General features: G+C 43.7%; 1 pseudogene; it reads right to left on the bottom strand.

Annotated features, from left to right (window-relative positions):
- Positions 1-7,944: 7,944 nt before the first annotated feature.
- Positions 7,945-10,747, bottom strand: LOC139413729 (zinc finger protein ZFP2-like; annotated as a pseudogene).
- Between the last annotated feature and the right edge of the window lie 1,704 nt (positions 10,748-12,451).

The following is a 12,451-nucleotide window of genomic DNA, read 5'->3' on the forward strand; positions in this document are numbered from 1 at the left end:
TCGTTGTCTCTGATTGGGAATCATACTTAGGCAGCCTGTTTTGCCACCTTAGTTGTGGGTAGTTGACTTTGTTAGTGGCCTGTATAGCCCTAGTAAGCTTCACGGTCGTTTTTGTTATTTCTTCTTTTGTTGGCGACATTTATAATAAAGGAAAATGTACACTCACCACGCTGCACCTTGGTCCGGTCATTTCCGTGACGACGATCGTAACAGAACTACCCACCACAAACGGACCAAGCGGCGTGGCCGGGAGGAGTAGCATTTTCTGGAGAAATGGACATGGGAGGAGATCTGGGAAGGCAAGGGACCCTGGGCAAAGGCTGGAGTGTTTTCGGCGTCCAAGGGAGGAGATAGAGGCGGCAAAAGCAGAGCGGCGACAGTACGAGGAGTTGGCACAGCGGAGCACGAGAGGCAGCCCCCCCATTTTTATTTGGGAGGAGGCGCATGAGGAGATTGGCTGAGCCAACTCCCCGTGCTTACCGTAGGGAGCGTGGTACTGGTCAGGAACCGTGTTATGCGGTGGAGCGCACAGTGTCTGCAGTGTGCGTTCAGAGCCCGGTGCGCTACATTCCAGCTCCCCGCATCGACCGGGCTAGAGTGGGCATCCAGCCAGGACGAATGGTGCCGGCTCAGCGCATCTGTCCCCCCGTGCATCTCTACGGCCCAGGATATCCTGCGCCCGCTCTGCGCACTGTGTCTCCGGTGCGTCTGCACAGCCCAGTGCGTCCTGTGCCTGCGCCCCGCATTTGCCGGGCGAAAGTAACCATCCAGCCAGGACGGGTTGTGCAGGCTCTACACTTGAGACCTCCAGTGCGCCTCCACGGCCCAGTGAATCCGGTGCCTACGCCAAGAACCAAGCCTCCAGTATGTCTCCCCAGCCTGGTGAGTCCTGTGCCTGCTCCCAGAACCAGGTCTCCTGTATGTCTCCCCAGCCTGGTGAGTCCTGTGCCTGCTCCGAGATCCAGGCTTCCGGTATGTCTCACCAGCCTGGTGAGTCCTGTGCCTGCTCCCAGAACCAGGCCTCCTGTATGTTTCCCCAGCCTGGTAAGCCCTGTGGCAGCACCACGCACCAGGCTGCCTATACGTCTCCTCACTCCAGTGATGATCCATGGCACGAAGCCTCCAGTGATGATCCATGGCACGAAGCCTCCAGTGATGATCCATGGCACGAAGCCGCCAGTGATGATCCATGGCACTAAGCCTCCAGTGATGATTTATGGCACGACGCCTCCAGTGATGATCCATGGCCCGGAGCCTGCAGTGAGGATCCATGGCACGAAGCCTCCAGTGATGATCCATGGCACGAAGCCGCCAGTGATGATCCATGGCACTAAGCCTCCAGTGATGATTTATGGCACGACGCCTCCAGTATTGATCCGCGGTCCGGAGCCTCCAGTGACGGTCTCCAGTCTGGAGCCTACAGCGACAATCCCCAGTCCAGAGCCTCCAGAGACGATCCCCAGTCCGGAGCCTCCAGCAACGATCCCCAGTCCGGAGCCTCCAGCGACGATCCCCTGTCCGGAGCCTCCAGCAACGATCCCCAGTCCGGGGCTTGCAGAGAGGGTCCCCAGTCTGGCGCCTGCAGAGTGGCTCCTCAGTCTGGAGCCTCCAGCGACGATCCCCAGTGGTGTGATGTGGGGTGGGCATTCTATGTTTTGTATTTCTGTGTGTTTGACCGAGTGTGGTTTCCAATCAAAGGCAGCTGTCTATCGTTGTCTCTGATTGGGAATCATACTTAGGCAGCCTGTTTTGCCACCTTAGTTGTTGGTAGTTGACTTTGTTAGTTGCCTGTATAGCCCTAGTAAGCTTCACGGTCGTTTTTGTTCCTTCTTGTTTTGTTGGCAACATTTATAATAAAGGAAAATGTACGCACACCACGCTGCACCTTGGTCCGGTCATTTCCGTGACGACGATCGTGACATTGAAGCATTGAATTCGGGATATTTTCACAATCCATAGAGCAACTTCATTACAGTGGTGCAAAGGACATAGTTGAAAATTTTGTTCAGGAAATTCTACCTGCAAATTTCTTAGACTGTGAATGTTTAGCAGATAATTTGTTACATTCAATGTGTGATGCACAGGCAGTGTATGGTTAGAATACAAAACAACTGATTGTAGAACAGAGGGATATTTGTGCAGAAAGCATAGGCCAATACCTTTTTGGTTCAAATGAATAGAACAGAGCATGTGATATATCTACACATTCAAATGGCTCTCTGTCAACATTCAAGCTTTTATGTAACCCATGCCCCATAGACTTTGCTTGTAAAAATGGACACAGCAAATGACCTAAAAGCTTTACACTACCTTGCATATTTAGCAAACATACATATACTATTTCCAGCATAGTCACATTTTCAGAGGAATACCCATTTGTGAAAATGTACACTAGTCATGACCAGCTTTGGCATGTAAATTGCACTAAGACAAAAGTGTCAGCTGGCTATAGTTTTCGAATTACTCAACAAATTGCTGCACAAAGCCACACTTTGTCTAGTTGCATATGACAGCATAAGATGTGTAGAGGTTCTCCACTTTGGTCTGAAAAAACATAATTCACTTAAGCACTGGCAAATGCAAGGAATGTGATTACTCTCAACATAAAGACATTCCTAACAACTCAAAGGATACTATCTTCATTAACCACTGAGGATTTTAACTAAATAAGCAATTGAGATTGGTTCAGTGGTAAGATAATTGATGTGTACCTTGAGCTTGTAAAAAGTATAAATGCGGATAGATGTTCTGCCTAAGGTACCTGGAACAGCATGCAATTGGTGGCGTTTTGAGAATGTAATAATAGCTGTGAAAAGCACATTGGAAAAAAGCACATTGGATGAAAAATAAATGATGTGCTAGCAATGGTATAACATCAGGTTTAGGTAGGTTATTTTCTAAATGTAATCCGTTACAGTTACTAGTTACCTGTCAAATTGTAATCGGATTACATTCAGTTACTTTTATATTACTTTCCCCTTAAGAGGCATTAGATGAAGACAAAAATGTATGTTACCAATTGAACGACATCTATTGCAGGATAAATCAATGTTAACGTTTACATAGCTGCCCATATATAGATGTCAAAAATGTCTTTATGGGTTGATTATGTAGGCTTCTTCTAACCCATCGCTTTCTACTACATATGACATTATACAATTATATAAATAAACAAGAATCAAACAGTCAAAATAATGATTATTTTGTTTTATTTTTAATTGTATATTTTATTTTTACCAGTAGGCTATTATTTTCTTGACATTCATTTACTTAAGCTCCATCTATTTCTCAATGTGCTCCACCTTATAATGATAAGGGACATATATAAGCCTAGGCAACCGTACCAGCTGACATGATACCAACGCCTTACTAATGTCTGAGTGATGCCCACATCGCGTATTAATGAGATTCATAATGTACATCATTTATATTAATTAAATCTTAACCATAAATGTTAGAAACTTACTATTTTTGACTGCAAGCAGACACACTATAGTGTAGCCTACGGCTTGTGTATTTCCTGTTATCGCTAATGGCCTAGAGAAGATGATGCCCAATCTATAGATAATCTGTCTTTCCCTCAACACCTCATGGCATGCATGGTATGTTATCTTATCTAGCTGTATACAGATCTAAATGTTGTTAGTCAATCACAGACTGTCTTGTTACCAGTTCCACATCAGACAACCAATAAAAGTTGTGTCCACGGCTTTCAGAGGAGTTCATAGGTGCTATTCGGAATCCTTGGGATGTCCCTTCAATCAAATAGAGCAGTTCATAGACTTCCCCAGAGGTTCGTGCTATTCGGGATGTCCATACCTCTCTCTATCAAGTATAAATGTACATTGGTTAAGTTTAGTGTTAACTTAGGGTTCAGGGTAAGGACGTCCCAAGGAATCTGGATTGCGGTGACAGTTCATAGAGTGAGAGACTGGCACGGTATTTGAGAGCTCGGCGGCGACACAGACATTCATTTTTATTTATTTTTTTACAAGCTGCAGAAGCGATTTGAGTGTCTGCCCCAGATAGTTTCATTAGAGACGATGAAAATAATTACTCAGATGTGCTTGATCCAGTTGAGGAGTAAGTAGGCTGTATTTAAGTTGTGATATCGTAAGGAAATATTTAGGGCTACCGTGTTAAGGCAAATGTGGTTTATTTGAAAATAATATTTTTTTGTTTATAATGTATTGTCAAAAGCACGAAGGCAATATTATTTACTGTGTCGATAGCGCAGTAGGCTAGTGTACAATAACATAATTTGATGTGCTAGTATTATTTATTTAATGGATTCATTCAATTGTAAATTAATTAACTACTTTTCACTGAAGGGAAACGAGGTACAACATGCAACTTCAATCGAATACCTAAAATCATGCCTGACAATATCACAACGGTATCCTACTTCATTCAGTGAATACTGCATGTATTGCTATCTCTGGGAGTATGTTAATGAAGGCTTTTCAGCTGTTGAACTATGCCAATGTCAAACTAATTTCTAAATCTCTTTCTTTTAGCCAAGATGTGATGAGCCAGAGCAACCAATCAGCTTCACTGCAGGTGCTCAACCCACCACCCCTCTCACTGTTCTCCCTCCACAAGTAACCACATCCTCTTCTCCTGTTCAACTACTGTGCCACCACACTAAAAATGACTGTACATATACCCCTGTGCCCATCTCAGTGTAACATGATCCATCCAAGGCCTCAGCTGGATGCCTGAAATGTAAGCAAGATGCTATAGTATGTGTGTATGTATGTATGTATGTATGTATGTATGTATGTATGTATGTATGTATGTATGGAGTTCCAAGTAAAGACTTTAGAAGATGGCAAAGGAAATAGTGATGAGAGTGAGAGCATACAGTATGAAAATAAAGACCCCTTGGGATCTAAAATGAGTGTGGGGTACCTCTTACGTCTCCTTTTTGTCCGTTTGAGGATAGTACAGTCACCCCTGGTGGAGGTTCTTGGAACACTGCGATTTAAGTCTGAGCAGAGGTTGACGAAAACCTTCAAAGGTGGTGCTGTTGCATGTTATCTTGAATACCAGGCAGATGTTTGAGTACAGAATCAAATGGTGTAAACTGAACAGGCTAAACTGGTTGAGACTCTTTGAGAAAGGGGTTCAAACAGAACCCTTTTTAGTTCCAGGTAGAAGTATTTTTGGTTCCATGTAGAACCCTCTATGGAATGGAGCCCAAAAGGGTTCTACCTAGACACAGAAACGGTTCTACCTGGAACCAAAAAGTGTTCTCCTATGTGGACAGTGGAAGAATCCTGTTAGTTTATAGATCGCTCCTTTGTATATGAGTTTAGCCTTATATGGCAGTTGTGGTTCCGTGGATATCTGTGTAAAATAAAATGAATTGGTGTTGGTAAGTTAAGATAATCAGAAATACTATGAAACATCCCCACTTTTAGCACACATTTGCAAGCAGGCAAAGTCACCTATTTGTGCTGAGGCATGTGTGATCACTCAACATTGACAGGACCAACAAAAAATACATGCTTGGGACTCCCGAATGGCACAGCAGTCTAAGGCACTGCATCTCAGTGCTAGAGGCATCACTACAGACCCTGGTTTGTTTCCAGGCTGTGTTTGGGAGTCCCATATGGCAGCGCACAATTGGCCCAGCGTCATTGTTATAGCATAGATTGCTGTATAAAATCTGGACCGTTGCTTTTCCTATGGCTAAGCAAACAAGTGGTAGCATATGCTTTTTGCACGTCTCTAAAACAAAGCCTATATCCTCACATACCCTCTCAATAGGAACCCTGCTTTTAACCATAAGACATCTCCAAAAATGTATAGACGAAGGATTGCAATACTTGTATAGACGAAGGATTGCGAAGGATTGAAATACTTTTTTTAAACCTTTATTTAACTAGGCAAGTCAGTTAAGAACAAATACTTATTTTCAATGGCGGCCTAGGAACAGTGGGTTAACTGCCTTGTTCAGGGGCAGAACGACTGATTTTTACCTTGTCAGCTTGGGGATTCGATCTTGCAACCTTACGGTTACTAGTCCAGCACTCTAAACACTAGGATTCTGAGTTGAATGACTGTTCAAAACAAAACAAAAATCCCAGTCTGAGCTCATTAGGAAGGTAACTACATACATGTATGCTTAAAAATGCATTGTTCTGTTAGGCACAACATTGCGGGCTTCTACAATGTAGTGCATGTTTATCCCTTAATACATTCAGCCAATATCATTGACCTGATGGGTTTGTTTGTCCTCCTACAGGTATAAAGGTAGCATGCCCTTTCCCCTCCCTGAGGGTGACCCAGCAGTTGGATTTTTAACCGGAATCGGCAAGACAATATAAAGCTGATTTTCTGCTCAGGGTGAGGCTTTTTATTTGCAGTGAGGAAATAGTGGGCGAAGTTTTACAATATTTACAAAACAAAATAGACTGTTGGTTGCAACAGGATCATAAACTGTTCCACATAAGAGCTTGTTCAAATAAAAATCCAGGCTAATAATGTCAATTAACCCAGCAGCATGCCAACTTTTCCTGGCTCTGTCCTGTCTCAAACAACGAAATGGCAAGGTTTAAATACAGCTACCCATAATTCAACGGCCAATGAGAATACATTCACAAAATGGTGATCAATTGACAAAGGCAACTATTACAATACATGTGTAATATTCCCGGGAGGGACTTATAAAGGTGCTACAACATGCTTTATAAGTCCCTCCCAGGAATATGCTACTTCCGAGTACCCCGTACCATGAATTAACCATGCACTCGAACACTCCCACTGTTTACCTGTCAAACTCTGATCAGGAAATGGACAGACCACCCTCAACAAATCACAGGAATAAACAAGGTAATCATTCACATTTCTTTAAATTAGCCTTCACATTTTAAATGTTACACGTGATCACATTTTAGTTGAACTTTCTGATCGTTAAATGCATTAACAAGAAAGAGTAATATTATCGGAGACGCACAACAGAAGGTTTTGTCGCCAAACCAATTTCCAACGTGCCAATGGGCGGATTCGATTTTGCTGAGGCAGCAGTTTATGGCCCATGACATGAAAGGCCAAAAGCGGTGAGGAAAAAGCACCCTTCTCAAATGAAATAGTCATCTGCACTGCTTGGTCATGTCGCCAACAAGGAAGCATGGTGAATAGGCCAGAACATAAATCTCTTTCCCATAAATTATGTTTGAATTTTCAAACTAGTTTTTATTGGGAAGGCAGATAAAGTTTTTTTTTAATCAAAAGCAATCACTTCTGCATGTGAAAACACAGAATCCTACTCATTATGCCACATGTTAATTACGTCACTTTTGTTTTTAGCCGACTTCACCGTGGGCTTTGAATGGGGAACCTGGCTCATGCCCGGGAGGCAGCACGGTTCCAAAACAAATGCAATCAACTTTCACATGGTGCAAAACACGACTACCAGGGCGCCGGTCCAGATGAATAGAAGTCCCTCAATCTCAAACACGTTTATTTTCCCAGGTGATCAACTATCAACATATCGGGCTTCTTATCATAAACCGTTTGTCATGTCTGGTCATTTATATAATAAGCAAGGCTTTATATTAAGTGATGATGACATAGGATGATCATCACCAGGGGTGAATTCCATTTAAAATCCAGTCAATTCAGAAAATAAACCAAATTCCAATTCCACATCTTCATAATTGAAAAGTGTTGAGGAGAATTGGAATTTCAATTAACTTCCTGAATTGACTGAAATTTAAATGGAATTAAACCCAACCCTGATCATCACACCCTCAAAATGTAAACATCCTTTAATGTATTTAGATAACACCAATGTACTAGATTGCTGTGACTTTATAGGGGATAGTCCAAGTGGGGGAGAGGATTAATGTTGGAACAAATTTAAAAATCTTACTGTGGAAACCAAAATAACTAAGTTTTACAAAACATATTATATACATTTGAGGCCATGCCCAGAAGGGTTATGAAACATCAGTGTTTTACAATGGAAAGGTCCTCCTACAAGGGAGAGTACAATTTTGCCCCAGCAGCACTGTCATGTTTATCCCTCTGGGTTCATTCTCCTCCTCAGTTCTTACAAGTGAAGCATTTACCACAAAGTCAGCAATGTGGTTTCTCTCCTGTGTGATGTCTTCGCTGGTGCCATTTTAGATTACTTGCTGATCTGAAGCATTCTACACACATGGGGCACTTATATGGTCTCTCATCTGATGGTGTATCTCACCTGTGTGAATCCTAATATGGCCTTTCAGGCTTTTCATCTGGCTGAAGCATTTGCCACATTCTTTGCACGGATACGGTTTCTCTCCAGTGTACTGTCCTCATATGTATGGTCAGGGTTTTCTTCTGACTGAAGCATTTGCCACAATCACTGCACTGATACGGTTTCTCTCCAGTATGTATCCTCATATGGTCTGTCAGGTTTCTAATCCGGATAAAGCATTTGCCACAATCTTTGCACTGATATGGTTTCTCCCCAGTGTGACTTCTCGTATGTTCTGTCAAGGTTCCTTTTTCTCTGAAACTTTTGCCACATACATTACAGCAATATGGTTTCATGCCAGTGTGAATTCTCTGATGAGTTTTTAAAATGCTACTTTTCAGAAAGCATTTCCTGCAGACGGGACACCTGTGTGGTCTCTCCCCTGAGTGAGCCGCCCTCAATGGAACTTTCAACTCACTGGCTTCCCTGATCTTAGAGCTTTGTCCTTTCTTTGTCAATGTTCTCTTTGATTTGAGTGGCTGTAACCCTGACATTAGTCCTCCACCATCCACACCATTGTCACTTTCACTGTTCCCAATCTGAGCTGCAGAACAGTCTGAATTTACTGGAGAGAGGGGCTGTAATTCATTGTTTGGTTCGGATTCTCCGTAGGCCTCTCCATGTTCTGTTTTGATGTCTTGTTCAATTGTTTTGGTGGGTAGAGAGTCCCTATCTCTGTTCTCCACAGTATGGATTTGGTAAAGATGTGAGGACTGGGATGGGTTCTGATCACAGTCCCTTTTCACACAGGTAGAAATGAATATGAACTCTTTGGTATCAGACTCCAGCCCCTGAAGCTGCTCTTCCTCCTGACTGGTCCCAAACTCCTCCTGTTCCTCTTTAATCTGTTTGGGCTCTGGGTCGCCCTGGCCCGGACTGGTGCTCCACTCCTGCTCACAGTGCTGCTTCTCAGGGGGAACTTCTCCAGGTACAGGAAATGTGAGCTGCTGGGGATCTGAGACGATAGGATAAATTATTAGTATTCAATAGCTCTGAGCCAAGTTCAAATTAATATTAATGTTCATATATACTGAACAAAAATATAAAACGCAACATCCAATAAATTCAAAGATTTTACTGAGTTACAGTTCACATAAGGAAATTAGTCAATTGAAATGAATTCATTAGCCCCTAATTTACATATTTCTCATGACTGGGAATGCAGATATGCATCTGTTGGTCAGATACCTTTAAAAAAGTAGGGGTGTGAATCAGAAAACCAGTCAGTATCTGGTGTGATCACCATTTGCCTCATGCAGCGCAACACAATTCCTTCGCATAGAGTTGATTAAGCTATTGATTGTGGAATGTTGGAACTATGGAAAGTTTTCCCACTCCTTTTCAATGGCTGTGTTAAGTTGCTGGACATTGGCATAAACTGCTGTCATACACTTCAATCCAGACTATTCCAAAATGCTCAATAGGTGACATGTCTGGGGAGTACTCAGGCCACGGAAGAACTGGAACATTTTCATCTTCCAGGAATTGTGTACAGATCCTTGCGACATGGGGCCGTGCATTATCATGCTGAAACATGAGGTGATGTTGGCGGATGAATGGTATGACAATGGGCCTCAGGATCTCAAAATGCTATGTGTTCGTAGATTACGCCTGCCCATACCATAACCCCACCATGGGGCACTCTGTTCACAATGTTGACATCAGCAAACCGCTCATCCACATGACACCATACACGTGGTCTGCGGTTGTGATGCCAGTTGGACATACTGCCAAATTCTCTAAAATGAGGTTGGAGGTGGAATATGGTAGAAAAATTACCATTCAATTCTCTGCCAACAACTCTGGCGGACATTCCTGCAGTCAGCATGCCAATTGCACACTCCCTCAACTTGAGACATCTGTGGCATTGTGTTGTGTGACAAAATTGCACATTTTAGAGTGGCCTTAGGTGCACTTGTGTAATGATCATGCTGTTTAAATCAGCTTCTTGATATGTCACACCTGTCAGGTGGATGGTTTATCTTGGTAAAGGAGAAACGCCCACTAACAAGGAAGTAAATACATTTATTCCCAAAACTTGAGAGAAAAGCTTTTTGTGTGTATGGAACATTTCTGGGCTATTTTATTTCAGCTCATGAAACCAACACTTGCGTTTATATTTTTGTTTAGTAGAATCAGCAAACGTTGGTTAATCGGTTAATCACACTGATTGATCTAGCAGCGGTCATCATTCACTACTGACCTGCTCTATGTAGCTTTATGTCGGGTTGGAAAACCAAATCCAGCAGCTTCCGTAGACGATCGATCTCCTCCTTCGAACGGGAGATTTCTTCCTGGTACTCTGCTATGGTATTTTCCACGGCCCCAAATATCTCAACAGCCATCGCTGTTAACCGCTCGTTTAGATAATCCTGCAACAGCTGCATTTTAGACATTTTGAGGGATAGTAAAGTGGAAACGTTTAGCCTATTTTCTGTGGAAGCTGGCTAGCTAGCCATCCCCCTCGAGGTAAACAGCAAATACATTTTCCTGTTGTATCTGTAAACAAGGCTAACTCTTCTTCTTCGTGTGGTTTCCCGGCAGACGTACTAGACGCGTTATTGCGTATTGCTGCCCTTCACAGGTCGGAGAGTGAATTGCATATTTTGTTCACAATTAAGTCAAATCAAAGTTTTTGTCACGTGCGCAGTGAAATGCTGACTTACAGGCTCTAACCAATAGTGCGGAGAAAAAAAGTATGTGTGTGTGTGTGTGTGTGTGTGTGTGTGTGTGTGTGTGTGTGTGTGTGTGTGTGTGTGTGTGTGTGTGTGTGTGTGTGTGTGTGTGTGTGTGTGTGTGTGTGTGTGTGTGTAGGTAAGTCAAGAAATAAAACAACAGTAAAAAGACATTTGAAAATAAGAGTAGCAAGGCTATATACAGACACCGGTTAGTCAGGCTTATTGAGGTGGTATGTACATGTGGGTATGGTTAAAGTGACTATGCATATATGATGAACAGAGAGTAGCAGTAGCGTAAAAAGAGGGGTTGGCAGGTGGTGGGACACAATGCAGATAGCCCGGTTAGCCAATGTGCGGGAGCACTGGTTGATCGGGCCAATTGAGGTAGTATGTACATGAATGTTTAGTTAAAGTGACTATGCATATAAGATAAACAGAGAGTAGCAGCGGCGTAAAAGAGGGGTTGGGGTGGGGGCACACAATGCAAATAGTCCGGGTAATCATTTAGTTACCTGTTCAGGAGTCTTATGGCTTGGGGGTAAAAACTATTGAGAAGCCTTTTTGTCCTAGACTTGGCACTCCGGTACCGCTTGCCATGCGGTAGTAGAGAGAACAGTCTATAACTGGGGTGGCTGGGGTCTTTGAACATTTTCAGGGCCTTCCTCTGACACCGCCTGGTGTAGAGGTCCTGGATGGCAGGCAGCTTTGCCACAGTGATGTACTGGGCTGTACGCACTACCCTCTGAAGTGCCTTGCGGTCGGAGGCCGAGCAATTGCCGTACCAGGCAGTGATGCAACCGGTCAGGATGCTTTCAATGGTGCAGCTGTAGAACATTTTGAGGATCTCAGGACCCATGCCAAATCTTTTTAGTTTCCTGAGGGGGAATAGGCTTTGTCGTGCCCTCTTCACGACTGTCTTGGTGTGTTTGGACCAATCTAGTTTGTTGGTGATGTGGACACCAAGGAATTTGAAGCTCTAAACCCGCTCCAATACAGCCCTGTCGATGAGAATGGGGACGTGCTCGGTGCTCCTTTTCCTGTAGTCCACAATAATCTCCTCAGTCTTGGTTACGTTGAGGGAGAGGTTGTTGTCCTGGCACCACCCGGCCAGGTCTCTGACCTCCTCCCTATAGGCTGTCTCGTCGTTGTCGGTGATCAGGCCTACCACTATTGTGTCGTCAGCAAACTTAATGATGGTGTTGGAGTCGTGCCTGGCCATGCAGTCGTGGGTGAACAGGGAGTACAGGAGGGGACTGAGCACGCACCCCTAGGGAGCTCCAGTGTTGAGGATCGGCGTGGCAAATGTGTTGCTACCTACCCTCACCACCTGGGTGCGGCCCGTCAGGATCCAGTTGCAGAGGGAGGTGTTTAGTCCCAGGTTCCTTAGCTTAGTGATGAGCTTTGAGGGTACTATGGTGTTGAACGCTGAGCTGTAGTCAATGAATAGCATTCTCACAAAGATGTTCCTTTTGTCCAGTTGGGAAAGGGCAGTGTGGAGTGCAATAGAGATTGCATCATCTGTGGA

The sequence above is a fragment of the Oncorhynchus clarkii genome, chromosome 7 (genome assembly GCF_045791955.1).
Source record: "Oncorhynchus clarkii lewisi isolate Uvic-CL-2024 chromosome 7, UVic_Ocla_1.0, whole genome shotgun sequence".
In the NCBI taxonomy this organism is placed as follows: Eukaryota; Metazoa; Chordata; class Actinopteri; order Salmoniformes; family Salmonidae; genus Oncorhynchus; species Oncorhynchus clarkii.